This window comes from Xyrauchen texanus, chromosome 19 (genome assembly GCF_025860055.1).
Source record: "Xyrauchen texanus isolate HMW12.3.18 chromosome 19, RBS_HiC_50CHRs, whole genome shotgun sequence".
Taxonomy (NCBI): Eukaryota; Metazoa; Chordata; class Actinopteri; order Cypriniformes; family Catostomidae; genus Xyrauchen; species Xyrauchen texanus.
Genome location: NC_068294.1, coordinates 42855630 through 42871549, shown reverse-complemented (window position 1 = coordinate 42871549; position 15920 = coordinate 42855630). Strand labels below are relative to the sequence as shown.

At 36.7% G+C, this 15920-nt stretch overlaps 1 pseudogene; it reads left to right on the top strand.

Moving 5' to 3' along the window:
* The window catches only part of LOC127659767 (protocadherin gamma-A2-like), a 138840-nt pseudogene extending 129161 nt beyond the window's left edge, over positions 1 to 9679 (top strand).
* Positions 9680 to 15920: the final 6241 nt, after the last annotated feature.

The window sequence follows — 15920 nt, the reverse complement described above, 5'->3', positions numbered from 1 at the left end:
GCCTGTTCTATCCATGTGTTTTGTGCTGAAAATGATTAGAACCATTACAATGCCAGCGGGGTTTGACCATTTCAGGTTGATTGACAGTCCCTTAGACCCACTCGTCCAATCAGATGCTCTTTAGGGGGAGGGGCGATCCAATCACAGCCAATAGCGCTCTGCTTCTCTTGCACACCAGCTACTGTAGCGCAAGTGTTCACGACGCATCGGTTTCCATAACAGACGTTACACAACACATCCAAGCATGACAGAACCCTGTTTGAAAGAACCCATTCGGAAGAAAGTAAATCTTTTTGTTTAGTTCAAATTGGCAGTGCTACATATGTAGCAGTGGGCCCAAAGATCTGTGCGTTGTCTTCATAGAAGTTTTAGCTTCAGTTTTTAGGTTAAGCTTGCAAAAATGTACAATGGTAGCCATAGTTTCTGCCAAAATATCTTAGTTACTACTGTTAAATCAAAATACCTTAAAATGGGGTGAACTTCTTCAAATAAAGAGTCGTTCTATGGCCTATTTTATTTTGCATTGTGACATTATTTTCATGACAATTAAGTACATGTTCCACCCAAATTCTCATGGTCATGATACATTCGAAGATGTATTTTATAAGGTGGGCTAAACTACTCGAAATTAAATATTTAAAGAAATCATTAAAATCACAATAATAAAAAACAACTATAAAATAATAATAATAATGTAATCAAATCACTCAATAAATCAATAAACGTGCCTGTTAATTTATTTCCGCACTAGTTTGCAAACATTTGTATTTTTGCGTTACATTTAGGTTGATTCATAATGAAAATGGACACAAACTAAAATAAAAACAAGGGAAATGTGTTCATTTATTTAGTGATATGATGAATTTTTTAGTTATTGTAATGACTTCATAATGTATTTACGGATTAATTTTGAATATTAGTTAATCAATTTTGAGTGACTAGGCCTTTAATCATATTTTGTCGTATTAAATATTTCAATAAAAAAAACAATAAAATCATTAAATTAACCATTAATTTGCTCATTAAATCAATAAATGTGCCTGTTCATTTATTTTAGCACTTGTTTGCAAAAAAAACGTATTTTAGCATTATATTTGGGTTGATTTACAATGCAAATGAACAAAAACAAAAAATTTAATATAAGGAAACTTATTGATTTATTTAGTTACATAATGATTAATGATTTTGTAGTTATTTTAATGATTTCATAATATATGTTATGACTTATTTTAATTATTTAATTTTGAGAGATTTGGCCCTTAATAATTAGTTTGTTAGTTAGCTAGTTAGTAATTAATAGGTAATTCATAGGTAATTCATAGGTAATTCATAGGTAATTAATAAGTAATTCATAGGTAATTAATAAGTGAAAAGTAAGTTATAAGACACTATTGTAAGTAAGTATGTACTGTACATTATTTTTGATTTAAATCCATATAAATTGAAGGACTTCTGATTTTGGAGTGAAATATGACCCAGATGTGTCAAACCAGGTTTCGTGAGGTTGAACTATAAGGAAACAACTTTATGTAAATGACTGCACAGATTCACTTTTAGCCTTCTGAAATAGTCTTTAAAAATAGATCCATCAAAAATAGTGTAATATCAACCTTTTTTTCAGTCCCTGGAAGTTCCAGTCGACGCATGTAAGGTGGAATCCATCGAGCAGGCTGAGGTATTGAAGTGTAGCTAGCGTAGCTAGCGTAGCTCCCTGCGCGCCCCTGCTAATGTTCTGTAGGTTTTCTCCAGGTTCCTGTTAGTTGTGTAGTAGTGTATGAAGGTGTTTGCTGTGAGACCCTTAAGGGCCAATCTGCTCTTAGAATAGAGCTGTGTAGGTGTATGATATAGCATCATGCTGTGCACAATAGCATGTAGCTGTTTTTAGCTTTGGCTGTGCTTCAGGACGTCCCACGGTTTTGGAACTCTAAAGAGAATTGCACAACAAATGATGATTTTGTGTGAACTTGTTTTGTTTCTATTTATAAGGTTTTTATGGATTAGTAGCCACAGGCAATGACAGGGCTTGAACAATATTTCTATATATTTCTACGACTTTAAAGGTGCTATATGTAAGATTGACAACGACCGGATGAAATGGGTACTGCAGTCCAAATTCAAAATATTGGAGAGTTGTCTGCCCCACCCCAGACTCGAAGTTCAGCTTTAAGCTGTCTCCATCTTCCAAAGGCATCTCCAATATTTATCCTTGTTTTACTACGCCTTAAGTATTTAGGTGGTATTTAGACAGGTAAGGTTAAGATGGTGCCCCCCTAGGGAGTTAGTGCCCTAAGCAGACTGCATAGTATGCATGTAGGGAGCGGCGGTACTGCTTTTTAGGTCGGGTGGAATCTGTTATCTCTGATCCAGTTAGTTTGCTGGCTTCCATGGCTGCAGCACGCAGTGTTGTTTGCAATCAAACTTGTTAAAATCTGGCAACCCGGCGGTGTCTATATACTATTGGTGAGTGCGCAGTGGGCGGGATCACACAGGCCAAAACATAAACAGAAATTCCTTCCCTGGAAAGTTCCAAAGTAGAATATTCAGGCTGTAGCATTGTTATCGGAGAAGCCAGTACTTACCATGTTATATAATTTAATTTAATAATATAATAAAACTTATATAATTTATATAAACTTTAGTATAGTTTAATTTCTTATCCAATGAAAAAGTCTATAGCATGAATGATTCATGTGCGCGTGCAGCTTGACAGATAACCAACGATCTGGTCAACAGGAAGTGATTATCCAAACACAGGATGTGATGATGTTGACCACAGGAAGTGGGATTTCCCACCAGTGTGTTGAGAGAGTGATTATGGAGAAATGAGGCGTCTTATCTTCACACTGGGGGACATGAACTGTTGTCTGTTCCCCTGAAGTGCCAGGATACGGATCAACCCGGTTTAGATAGTTCTGTGTCTAAAGGCAGCAATGGTCGTCTTGCAGTTAAATGTGCGCTGGTTTGATTTCAGAAAGGAACATGTCAATGACCCACAGACTGGCAGTCGTCATACTTCATATGAAATGAATAAGTGACTGTTCCCAGATCAGCTCTGGTTCTCATTAGGGTCTAAAACAACGTCACTCAGCACTGTTTTTGCCTTATCTTGGCACTGTGAGTTTATTCCTCTTGCTTGGCAAAAACAGTCTTTTCCTCTTTATCATTATTTTCTGTCTTTCGTTGTTTTACTCACGTTTAGCATCAAATGCTAATGTTACATTATACTGTTAAAGAAATGTTCCCACATATTAGTTTTCACCTTTCTTTCGTTCGTTCTTCTTTTCTTCATTCTTTTTTTGTCTTTTGCCTTTCTTTCCTTGCTTTTTTCTTTCTTTCGTTTGTTTGTTTGGTCTTTATTTTGCTTGTTTGTTCTTTGTGTCGTTTGTTTTTCTTGTTTCTTTCATTCTTTAGTTCTTTCTATGGTTTGTTCTTTTGTTTGTTTCTTTATTATTTTGTTCTCTCTTTCATTCTTTCTTTCGTTTGTTTTTTAGTTCATTCACTTTTTTCTTTTGCTTGTTTGTTCTTTGTGTTTGTTTTTGTTTTTCTTATTTCTTTCATTCTTTTGTTCTTTCTATGGTTCTGCATTTTGTTCATTCTCTTTCATTTTTTCTTTCGTTTCTTTATTTGTTATTTTGTTCTCTTTCGTTCTTTCTTTCTTTTGTTTGTTTTTTTAGTTCTTTCATTTGTTTGTTTTGTCTTTTTCTTTTGCTTGTTTGTTCTTTGTGTTGTTTGTTTTTCTTATTTCTTTCATTCTTTTGTTTGTTTTTTATTATTTTGTTCTCTAATTCTTTCATTTGTTTTTTAGTTCTTTCATTTGTTTGTTTTGTCTTTCTTTTGCTTGTTTGTTCTTTGTGTTGTTTGTTTTTCTTATTTCTTTCATTCTTTTGTTTGTACTTTTGTTTGTTTCTTTATTATTTTGTTCTCTCTAATTCTTTCATTTGTTTGTTTTGTCTTTCTTTTGCTTGTTTGTTCTTTGTGTTTTTCTTTTTTCTTTATTCGTTTGTTCTTTCTATGGTTTGTTCTTTTGTTTGTTTCTTTATTATTTTGTTCTCTCTTTCATTCTTACTTTCGTTTGTTTTTTTAGTTCTTTCATTTGTTTGTTTTGTCTTTTTCTTTTGCTTGTTTGTTCTTTGTGTTGTTTGTTTTTCTTATTTCTTTCATTCGTTTGTTTGTACTTTCATTTGTTTCTTTATTATTTTGTTCTATCTTTAGTTTCTTTATTTCGTTTGTTTTTTTAGTTCTTTCCTGTTTTGTTCTATCTTTTTCTTTTGCTTGTTTGTTCTTTCTTTGGTTAGTTTGTTCTTTTGTTCATTCTTTTTTTCTTTTCGTCTTTTTTGTTTACTTGTTTGTTCATTCTTTCTTTCTTTCTTTCTACTTTTTCTTTTTTCGTTGTTAATTCTGTCATTTTTTGTTTGTTCTTGCATTTGTTTGTTTTTGTTTTATTTTGTTCTGTCTATTTTGTTTGCTTGTTTGTTCTTTCATTTAGTTTTTTCTTTATTCATTTATTTATTTTGTTCCATCAGTTTTTTTTCTGTCATGTTAAACGTTTATTTGTTCTTTTCATTCATTCTCTTTCTTTCATTGTTTCGTTCGTTTGTTTGTACTTCATCTTGTGAATCTTCTCTATCTTGCTGTTGTTCTCTCGTCCTGCAGTCATGTCTTGGATGCAAATGTGCCATTGTGGTTTATTGTCTGCTGTTATTTGGTGTCAGTGATTTTGGGCTGTTTTACAGCCACTGGGTGGATTTAAAACAGGAAGTGAGACCCCACAAGACCCCTGACTTCCTCTTAAACCCTTTTAGAGACTGATGGCCTGAGGCATTTCCATCTCATCCTGTGTTCGTATGTAATAATGATACATGCAGTGAGTCATTATTATACTTATAATATTGTTCTATAAGCTTGTTCTGAAATCTGATGAGCTGTGTTCGATGTATTCACACCTTTGACCACAGATTCTGTAAGGTGCCAAGTTGGCATGCCAGCGTGCAGTTACAGACTAATGAGGTGTTTTACCTGCTGATGAATTGTTTGTAATTATTTGTCAAACATTTGTTGGCTACACAGTTAAATCTAGACTTCTGTGCTCTTTTAGTAGCTTCCCAAACTAAATCTACTTGAAGTTTGATGTTTCTCCTGGTGTTATTGTGATCAGGATGAGGAATCTTCATGAGACTTCATGCAGAGACGAGTAGAACATCCGGATCCGGATTTTATGAGGAACGGTGATTCGTGCTTTGCTCATGTAGTCGTTACTAATTAAGGGAATGTTTTAAAGATGTCTCGTTCAAGTTTAATGAACACATGATGTTGTTTGGGTAGCTTTAATCTTCAATATAAAAGACTTTCAGTTTCTGCGGTGGTAAAAATAGGCCTGAAGTGTATTTGCTGTCTGTAACCAGGAAAAGAAACATGTGTGTGTGTTTCCTTTTGTTAAACGAGGTAAATTTGAGGGTGATCGGACCTTTTGTTCACTGTGGATGCAAATTGCGGCCTTTTAAAACAAGCCTTTGAAGAGCAACCCGCCACACATGGAAATGTTCAATGGTTGTGTGTGTGTGTGTCTGTGTGTGTGTCTGTGTGTATGTGTTTGTCTATGTGGGTGTGTGTGTGTGTGTGTGTGTGTGTGTGTGTGTGTGTGTGTGTGTGCGTGCATGTGCATGCTGTAGTTTTCAGCAGCTGTACCCACTCAGACTCTGGTCGTTATTTTCCACCAGAGTACCAACATGGAGAGTGCTGTCTGTGTGTGTGTGTGTGTGTCTGTGTCTGTGTCTGTGTGTGTGTGTGTGTGTGTGTGTGTCTGTGTCTGTGTCTGTGTCTGTGTGTGTGTGTGTGTGTGTCTGTGTCTGTGTCTGTGTCTGTGTCTGTGTGTGTGTGTGTGTGTGTCTGTGTCTGTGTCTGTGTGTGTGTGTGTGTGTGTGTGTGCTGTGTGCGTGTGTGTTAAAACAAGGGAACAAAGTGCCACACACGTTGCAGCTGTTGCTGATAGTCGCAGCGGTACAGATCGCTCTCTGTTTTGCTGACTCCACTTCCTCTTCCTCTCTGCAGGGCTGCTGCCACTCCTGAGGTTGCCGTGGGAACAAGACCCTGGCCCAACCCCCCCACTGAGGCCGAGCAACTCCAGGCGCTGATGGCCGCTGCTAATGGTAAGTATATCATGCTCTTGCTTCCTTTTTTAATTATTTCTCACTTTGTTAAGCGCGTCTTATCCTGGCTCACGGCAAACACACCGTAGAGCCACAAAACAAAGCTAGTTCAGGAATACACCATTAAACATTTTTGATTACACATTAGATTTAGCGGCCATTTTTCAGCTATACATTGATTATAGAGCTGACTATTATGTTAATAATTAGGTGACACAAGGTTCTATTTGTTGACATTAGTAAATTAATTCAGGATCATTTAACATAATTTAATAATCTTGGTTAATGTTGATTTATAAATGTACAATTGTTCAATTGTTAGTTCATAATGCATTGAATAATGCTGACACATCCAACTCTAAATGTGACTAATGTACAAATGTGAGTGATTTTCACGATACAGATCAAGAAAACGTTACTACTTTAAATGAAGACTGTTTTATGACTATTAAGATTACTTAAATGTGATCTTTTTTCTACGGAGCCCGTTAATGGACAGGATTTATTTATTTTCTAAAATAGATTTGCATTCCCTCACAATAAATGTACCATGTTTTTACTAGAGTAACCCTATTTTAACCTTGATATTCAAAGTGAAACCAAACTAATAATATAGGAAAATGATAACTGTGGTAATAGTTTCATAATTTGCTGGTTATTATAGTTTTACTATAAATACCATAGTAAAACCATAGCAACCACAAGATTAGCCATGGTTACTATATGGTTACTTTTCATAGTTACTACTATGGAGGCCCAAACCTGCAAAATAATAAATAAATAAATGTTATAATAAGAAAATAAATAAAGGAATAAATGTCTAGTTTTTAATCAAATTTATTCCCGAATGTATTATTGTATGACTTTTTTCCTTTATTATTTTCTGTATTTATTTGTATTCATTTATTTTACATTGTTTTTATTTTTTTATTTATGTGTTCATTTATTTATTCCCACATATATTTATTTCCTTATGTATATATTCCCATATTAATTCATTTATTTATACTTTTCTGTGTGCAACATGGACATGAGGGAGGCGGTCCTTGTGTAGCTCCAGTGCATCATTGGTTCAGAGCTCAATAGTACTTATCGGAACAAGCAAATAAGTTGGACGTCCCATCTTAGCACACTCTGACTCACACAGATTTAGAATATGCAGGGAAACATTTTGCAGAGAGTTTAACAATCCAGGATATGCTTCGCCATTCATACTGAATGATAAATTAATGCATAAATAAATGAAAGAAGAAAAATAAAGAGAGAAAATAATAAAGGAAAAAAAGTCATACAAAACTAAATTCAGGAATACATTAAAATCGAATTATATTTGTTTTATCAAGACATATATTCCATTATTTATTTATTTATTTTTGCAGGTTTCGTCCTCCATTGTAAAGCCGTGGTTTTACTGCAGTAAATAAATTAAACTGGTATTCATATATTAAAACCATAATATCACAACATTATGATATTTATTAGCATAGTTTAAATTTTCCTGTATTATCACTATGAATATCAAGGTTAATATATATTTACTGTAGTAAAACCTTGGTAAATGTATTGCAGGGCATACAAAAATATTTCTTAAAACAATGTGAATAGTAAAAGTAAAACACCCAGACTCATTATGTGCTTTAATGTCACATTGCTATAGCGGCCCTAAATGTGGGCTTAAGTTTGATTGATTTGGGGTTAAATATGACCCGAATATATTCTTCACAGGTTTGATGAGAATCACTCAATCATTGTTAGTTCATGCTAACATTAGTTAACAAATACAACCTTACCGTAAAGTGTTACCAATTAATTTTATCTGGTTTATTTTAACAGGTGATAATTTTCATCATAAGAGTAAATCTGCATCTGTTTTATATCTTGTGTGTGCATGATGGATCTGTGAATGTAGAATGATGAGCAGAGCACATGCACATGTAGAGGATCCACGTGTGAGCGCACACACAATAATCAGTCGTTCATAACTTTACAAACCACATCAAAGCAACTGTAACACAGTTCAATGACATCACCCTCTTTCTCCTCATCTGTCCCTTTATTTTCACTGCTGATGTGAATGAGCAGGAAGAAAAAGAGTGACTCATCTCACACACACACACACACACACACACACACACACATTCCCAGCTCTCCAAATGAGGACATACATTGTACTTATACAAAGCTAACTACTACTGTACGATGATTACAGATGAATTCAACCCCTAAACAAAACAAAATAAACATTAACACAGTAGATAATGACCAAAAGTCTCCAACTCCTCCTAATTAAGTAGCAGCTCTTTGTGTAAGTGTGTGAAACTGAACAGCATTGCAGAGTGAAAAAGTATTGTGTAACTGATATCACACCGTAGCAGAAGAGAACAAATAATTATCCACATATGTGCGCATGCACGTCTCTTTAAAAGTGAAGTGTCATTTTTTGCATGTAAAAGACTTTCTCTAATCCCAGTTTAATATGCAGGGTTAACTATAAGTACGTCGTTTGGAAGGTTAAAGACTTCCTGAAAACTGCTTTCAAAACAGTGCTGTTTTTTAACGGCATTTCAACTTCTGGCTCAGCCAATGACTTAAATTCGGGGTAGGATTACGTGTTTATTTTCTAATGGTAGGCCAGTCTGGGAAAACTGTTTGGAAACCATCACATTTTTGGCAATTCTTTTTGGTGGCGGAGAATAACACACTTCACTTTTAAAGAAATGTTCCGGGTTCGATACAAGTTAAAGGTGCTGTAAGCGATTTTAGCCACTGGATTAGCCACGCCCCCTCTTTTCAAAAACCCCACACTCCTACGATACCACATGAGCTTTACTGAGCGTGACATCGTGCAGAAACGGTTGTTATAAACAACAGCGCCCTCGACTGACAACTGCTATGAACAACATGGCATAAAAATGGCATTAAGCCTCAATAATTCACTGAAACTGCAATACTATATGACGGCGCAGAATGATTGACAGGCAGAAAGTGTCTGGGACTGCGGTCCATGGACACTTTTTTGTTTGCTGTTTACAGAGTCTAGGACATATCTCAGGACACATATTTCATTAATGTCTTTCATGGACTTGGACAATTTTTTGGAATACCTTTCCATGAAACAAAATCACCTACAGCACCTTTAAGCTCAATAAACAACATTTATGGCATAATGTTCATTACCGCAAAACATATTACAGTGAGGCTATGTTGTAATGTTGAATCTCTAATCTTAGTAATATCAACTCTTCTTTTTCATTAGAGGTGAGTGAGGCGACCAACACTCTGCAACCGGGCACCATGGGTCTGACCACCCGCTACAGCCCGCAATTCACCCTGCAGCACGTCCCTGATTACCGGCAGAACGTCTACATCCCCGGCAGCACCGCAACCCTTACCTCCAACCCGCAACAACCCCAACAGGCCCTCCCACCACCACAGGTCTCCGCCGCCCAAGCCGAGCCACCAAAAGCCGCCCAGACACCCGCCAGCAAGAAGAAGTCCACCAAGAAGGAGAAGAAGTAGAGAGGATGGAAAGATAAGAATTAGGGAATGGAGTTAGGGAGGTTGACTCTATCCTGTGGTGTCTCGAGTTGTGCTGGAAATCTGTAACGCATTAAATTAGACTATTAAGAGAAACATATTAGGGTGAAAAGACAGTATGTCGAAGTAAACACACCTCTACGATCTAACCTTTGGTTTATCTAGCGATTTGAGTGTTTTACCCTGTGTAACGCACGTGTTTACTGCACAAGTACTGTAAAAATTATTGTCACGTCAACGATCCGATTCATTTCAATTTCTGAATCTTGCAGAATGAAAAGGTTTCCATTTTTGTTTTTCATATTTTCATTCTGACTTTTGCCAAGTTTATGCAACACTATATTCCTGCGTATATCTAGCCAATTATGTATTTACAGTACTTTACCGTGATCATGTTAAACCGTTCCATTACACCTGGACTTAGAGCAGAAATGTGTTATAAATGTTGTTTTTATTGTTTTATACAAAGACACAACGACCATGCATTTCTTGACCTGCCCAATACGCTGTTGCAATATGTGTTAAGTGTATCATTATTACTTACTTTTTTATTTTTATTATTAACAAAGAAGTTTTGTTTCTTAAGATTGTTGTTATCTAAAAATACCACTAAGGATCAGTTTATGAGAGGTGTTGCCACAGAAGTCAGGTGATTCTAGCTGCATGCTGTTTTTTTTGCGCTATAGATAATCTACACGTCACCTGACGCCTACAAACGCCCATCTAAGAACTTCTCATGGATGTGACCTTTCAAGATAACCCGTTGTATTTTTTTAAGAATGGATTCTGAGCCAGAGTTTGGTTGTTTTCTTCAACGTTACCTGAATGTTTTCTTGGCACATTAGTGACTCCTCTTGTCCGAGTCGTAATGGAAGGATCGAGAAACCAGTTTCATGTAAGTCCACAGCGCGGTGGCCGTATCTTCTGTACTATTCAGTATTTTCTGGTTATCCTGAAGTGTTCAAGCTCTCTTTATCGGTGCTGGTTGTAATAAGATGTACAAGTAATGATACTCATTATGGGTATCTGCTATTACTTTGAAAAATGCTGAAATATTTCTTAAGCTGTCCGTCCGTGATGAAGTCTCCCTGTAATAACAATTCAGATCCAGAGAGATATACTGTAGACAAAACCTCTGTTCCCAAATCTAGTGAGCTGCCTACCTAGGCAGCATTTGAAGTTATTATAGGCGTGCTCCTGACGCTGTTCCCAAATCTATTGAGCTTCCTACCTAGGCAGCATTTGAAGTTATCATAGGCGTGCTCCTGACGCTGTTCCCAAATCTATTGAGCTGCCTACCTAGGCAGCATTTGAAGTTATTATAGGCGTGCTCCTGACGCTGTTCCCAAATCTAGTGAGCTGCCTACCTAGGCAGCATTTGAAGTTATCATAGGCGTGCTCCTGACGCTGTTCCCAAATCTATTGAGCTGCCTACCTAGGCAGCATTTGAAGTTATCATAGGCGTGCTCCTGACGCTGTTCCAAAATCTATTGAGCTGCCTACCTAGGCAGCATTTGAAGTTATTATAGGGATCCTCCTGACGCTGTTCCCAAATCTAGTGAGCTGCCTACCTAGGCAGCATTTGAAGTTATTATAGGCGTGCTCCTGACGCTGTTCCAAATCTAGTGAGCTGCCTACCTAGGCAGCATTTGAAGTTATTATAGGGATCCTCCTGACGCTGTTCCCAAATCTAGTGAGCTGCCTACCTAGGCAGCATTTGAAGTTATTATAGGCTCTGACTGTTCCAATCTATTGAGCTGCCTAACTAGCAGCATTTGTATCATAGGCTCCTGATGCTGTTCCAAAATCTAGTGAGCTGCCTACCTAGGCAGCATTTGAAGTTATCATAGGCGTGCTCCTGATGCTGTTCCCAAATCTATTGAGCTGCCTACTTAGGCAGCATTTGAAGTTATTATAGGCGTGCTCCTGATGCTGTTCCCAAATCTAGTGAGCTGCCTACCTAGGCAGCATTTGAAGTTATCATAGGCGTGCTCCTGACGCATTTCCAAAAGGTAGGTATGTATCATCTTTTGTCTCAATTCAAGAGTCAAGAGAAATGTTGATCACATGTATCTATCTAACAAGGATGCTGCCTTAGTAGACAGCAAGTCAGCTCACTCGGTATTGGGACAGAGCCATAGAAAAGAGGGAGAAATGTGAGTTAGAACAATCTTACACTCACTGAATGTACAGACATGACAGTTAGTACCAACCAATCAAGACCAGATGCCACTTTGGAAAGGAGGTGAAAGTACTTACAGATAATCCATTTAAATATAAATTTGCATCCGTGTACCCTTGGCATGACTATCCTATGTAAATAGCAATCAGCCCTTAAAAACAGCTCATACGAATGGCTTACTACTGGAATGTCACATTATTTCGTTTTTCAGAAAACAATCGACAAAAAGCAAAAAAATTTACAAGACAAAATACATTTTTCAAACACACAATTATGTGTTACCAATGCAGTTCTTTAGTACTATGAAGGTCAACTAACGCACTTGTAAATAAACAGTTTAACTTTTACTTACGAAAATAAATAGTGACTCACTCTTAGTCTAGAAGTTGTGATGTTATGCATATATTTTTGTGTTCATACTTTCTCTTCTTGTCTGACTTCTTTCTCTTTCCATGAATAGACAACATCATTTTGTGAATCTCTGTTGTGCTTACATGTGCAAATGCTTAATGTGTAAATGAAGAATCTGAATAGCTCTATTATATCTGTGTGTTCTGAGACTGTAATCCTGCTGTGACATCACTTAAAACGCTGCGATTGCTGCCCCCTGTGTGCTCCCCTTATTTCTTATGCTAATATTTATATTGCCCTTTTTTTTCTTTCTCTTTCTCTCTCTTGAACACTGACATTTCAAATAAAAAATTCTCAAACTATTAATTCTGTCTGCAAATTTGTAATTATTTCCAATGCCTTGAAAAAAGGAGGAAGCCTATTAAATGTTGCAGAATGTATACAGGAGTTCAGGAGACTCTGTGCTGTCTGTAAAGTGTTACATTCTCAACGCACGTGTCACGTGACAAAACAACATGGCGCTGACCACAGCGGAATTTGTCTTTGGGAGAAACACCAACAAAACTACATCTGGAAAGAAATCTCATTAAGTTTTTAAACTGAAACCTGATTGAGTCAAAAGATTAGAGTCTCTAGTTTCATCCAATATGCCATTTTTAAAATTTGAACCATTTATCGTGAAACGGCACGCCGTTAAACACAACGACCACATTCGTCATCCACACGCTCAGCTTCTTTTAAAGCATCCTATAGTAGAATCAGAGTGATCTTTATTGCCAAATATGTTTACACATACAAACATACACATTACAAATACAAATCTGTTATATACGATTATATTCACTGCATTATCTCATTGCACATTGAGGATTAATGGATGCATCAAAAGCTGGAAGAGGTTGCTTTAAGAGGCTTTATATGGAGTTAGGACGAAAATAAGGTGCATTTCAAACTGTTCTGAGACCAGTGCAGACATTAAAGTCATTCACTACATAGGGAGCAAGGGAGCATCCTATAGCTCTCTATGCAGTTAAGTGCATTCACATATGTGGCCATCAAATTTTAGGAAAATTATAAAAATAGTTTTATATATTTTTATTATTATTTGCATGTTTCTTAGAGGCTGGAATGGAAAATGCACATAAGTCACGCGTTGGTCTCAGGAGGTTAATTAATGCATATGCAGTTTTTATGACCTCATATATTGAGACTACAATTGATTTGTCACATTGCATGACTACTTAAGCATATTAAAACACTTTTTTTCTTCTAAAAAGCATCTGATATATAAACATTACCCAATACATTCATTTACATTTGAACCTAAAATGTACATGTTGAATAAAACAACAAAACGTTTGTTATTTGTTGATTATTAAGGTGCAAAATGGGTCAGTTTACATACTTTTAATCTACTACAGTTCATTTAACATGAGTTTTCTCACAGTCTTTGCTAATGCAATAGTTTGCATAATGTTACATTTAAAGCATCACTTTCTTCATAATCATCCTTAAAAACACTGCTGTGTGAAATCTTATAAGCATTCAGTTCAGTGATGCCAGTCAGTGCGTGACACTCTTCTGCTGTGTTAGTTTTAAAGGAATATTACAGTATTTATTTATATTTTAAACAATGATCGCTTTCATAGAAATGCACTGACAATGGACGTCTATGATATTTCAGAGAGTTTAAAAATAGAAATGTGAAGATCAAACTTTGGTTGAAGCACTCATTACTTCTCGTACACCCCAATGTGGTCTAAATCATCATTTGTGAGGTGAGACTAGTGTCCAAGGCAATTTTCTGACAAATAAGAACCGTATATTACATTCTCATCTTTTGCAAATTTATAATCACAAGAATTACATTCAGAGTTGGTAAAACCATAAAAAGATGAGATATGAATGTGTTATATATTGATGGAAAGTTCTCAGTTAGTCAAATGCAGTCAGTCAGAGGTGAAACTGCAGTGAGTTTTAGTGTGTGAAATTCCCAAAGACACACAAATATAATAAACAGGAGTGTCTTTTTGTCATGTTATTCCTTATTACTTCCTGAATCATTCATACTGTATAACATAGACTATGACACACCATAACTTACAGTAGACTATCCCGATTCAAACGAGCCCAAACATGACAAAATATGATGAACAGATCCTGAAATATTCCTCAAAGAGTGCACATGGAAATATGATGCACAAAAGGTGTCTCAACACACATTGTATGTGTGTGTGTGTGTATGTGAGTGAGTGTGAGTGTTTGTGCGTGTGTGTGTGCGTGAGTGCGTGCGTGCGTGCGTGTTTGTGAGTGAGTGTGTGTGTGTGTGTGTGTGTGAGTGTGTGTGTGTGTGTGTGTGTGTGTGTGTGTGTGTGTGTGAGTGAGTGTGAGTGTGTGTGTGTGTGTGAGTGAGTGTGTGTGTGTGTGTGTGTGTGTGTGTGTGAGTGAGTGTGTGTGTGTGAGTGAGTGTGTGTGTGTGTGTGTGTGTGTGTGTGTGAGTGAGTGTGTGTGTGTGTGTGTGTGTGAGTGAGTGTGTGTGTGTGTGTGTGTGTGTGTGTGTGTGTGTGAGTGAGTGTGAGTGTGAGTGTGTGTGTGAGTAAGTGCGTGTGTGTGTGAGTGTGTATGTGAATGAGTGTGTGGGTGTGTGTGTGTGTGTGTGTGTGTGTGTGTGTGTATGTGAGTGAGTGTGAGTGTTTGTGAGTGAGTGAGTGCGTGTGTGTGAGTAAGTACGTGTGTGTGTGAGTGTGTATGTGAATGAGTGTGTGGGTGTGTGTGTGTGTGTGTGTGTGTATGTGAGTGAGTGTGAGTGTTTGTGAGTGAGTGAGTGCGTGTGTGTGAGTAAGTGCGTGTGTGTGTGAGTGTGTATGTGAATGAGTGTGTGGGTGTGTGTGTGTGTGTGTGTATGTGAGTGAGTGTGAGTGTTTGTGAGTGAGTGAGTGCGTGTGTGTGAGTAAGTGCGTGTGTGTGTGAGTGAGTGTGTATGTGAGTGAGTGTGTATGTGTGTGTGCACTCATGTCTGAGGATTTTGTGTGTGCAAACACACATCCACATATGTGCTCATCTAAAGGATTGGGATGCTCCTGAACACTTAATATCACTATAAATATAGTCTCGTCCATTCATTTCCAATGGCCGGTCATTTTTGACCAGGAACATAAAGTGTAACATACACATTGGTTGAAAAAAAAAAAAAAAGACAAAAAAAAGAAAATTAAAATCTATCCATGTCAAAATGACCAGAACACAACATATAGGTTAACATGTGTTTATTTGTTACCAGTGTTTGAATTTAAATATTCTCTTTCTGGTAGCTTTAAACATATTGCATGAAAGTTAGCATGTTCACTAGCTATGCATGAGATTACAGTAACAGGAGGACGAATTTTACAAAGTACGAAAACAAATGAATCTCATGTTTACACTTGATTTTTGTCTTGTGGCAGAACAATGCATTTGGACATTTATCCCATACTGTAGCAATGCCCCATAGACTTACATTGTAAGTGCATTACTGTAAACATGATTATTGTTTTTACAAACTTGACAACAAAGTTCTCTTTCAGGAACACAGAGACTTATTTGTGAAATTCTCACTTTTAAAAGCTAAATCTTTTCTTCCTTTACCAAAAACAGTTGTTCTCACCTCTGTGAGGTTTGACGACAGACCAAAGACTTTCACCAGGCTTCAAACGTGTGATCAGGGT